The sequence below is a fragment of the Propithecus coquereli genome, unplaced genomic scaffold, assembly GCF_000956105.1.
Source record: "Propithecus coquereli isolate 6110/MARCELLA unplaced genomic scaffold, Pcoq_1.0 Scaffold161, whole genome shotgun sequence".
Taxonomy (NCBI): Eukaryota; Metazoa; Chordata; class Mammalia; order Primates; family Indriidae; genus Propithecus; species Propithecus coquereli.
Window position 1 is genome coordinate 3,115,056 of NW_012140636.1, and position 845 is coordinate 3,115,900.

The following is an 845-nucleotide window of genomic DNA, read 5'->3' on the forward strand; positions in this document are numbered from 1 at the left end:
CTGAGAAGTCCAAGATCAAGGTACTAGCAGAGTCATAGTCTGGTGAGTCATAGTCTGGTTCACAGATGGCACCTTCTCACTGTGTCCTCACATGGCGGAAGGAGCAAGGCAGCTCTCTGGGGCATCTTTTATGAAAGCACTAATCCTATCCAAGAGGGCTCTACCCTCACAACCTAATCACCTTCTGAAGACTCCACCTCCTAATACCCTCACGTTAATAATTAAGTTTCAACTTAAGAATCTGGGAGTGGGGGGACATAAACATTCAGAACATAATACTCACTTAAGTGGGAAATGATGTTAGTCAAACAGAATACCTATTAAGATACAGGTAAACTAAGACTGCAGCAGAGGACACAGTCAAAAACAGTAGAACAATAGAACCTCCTCTGTGCCTCACCAAAAATTCACAGGTAACCTTGCAGCAAATCCATGTTTAGAGAATAACCACTTGAATGGCTCTCTCCTTCTTTGCAATTGTAAAGTGAGGGTCATCCACTGATTAGGCCAGGTGTGAGGACATAAAAGATTCGGGAAAATTAACCACGGTCTATTATTCTCAAGAACAAACTAGGGAAGTAGTGAATTGATTTATTTCAGAATCACAGGGCTGATAGAAGGAAAGAAATCACAACCTAATCCCAGGAGAACAAAAATTAGGTAGACCAATTAGAATGGGTCAGAATGCTCCCAATTAAGGCCATGTGCAAAAATGACCAAAAAAAGTGAAATTAGAATTCCTCAAGTTAAAAAAAAAAATCTAGAGTAGATATTCCACTGATAATGAGGGCTGATTGATCAGGGCCATGTTCTAGTGTTAATTTCGTCACCACTGGAATGAGTGT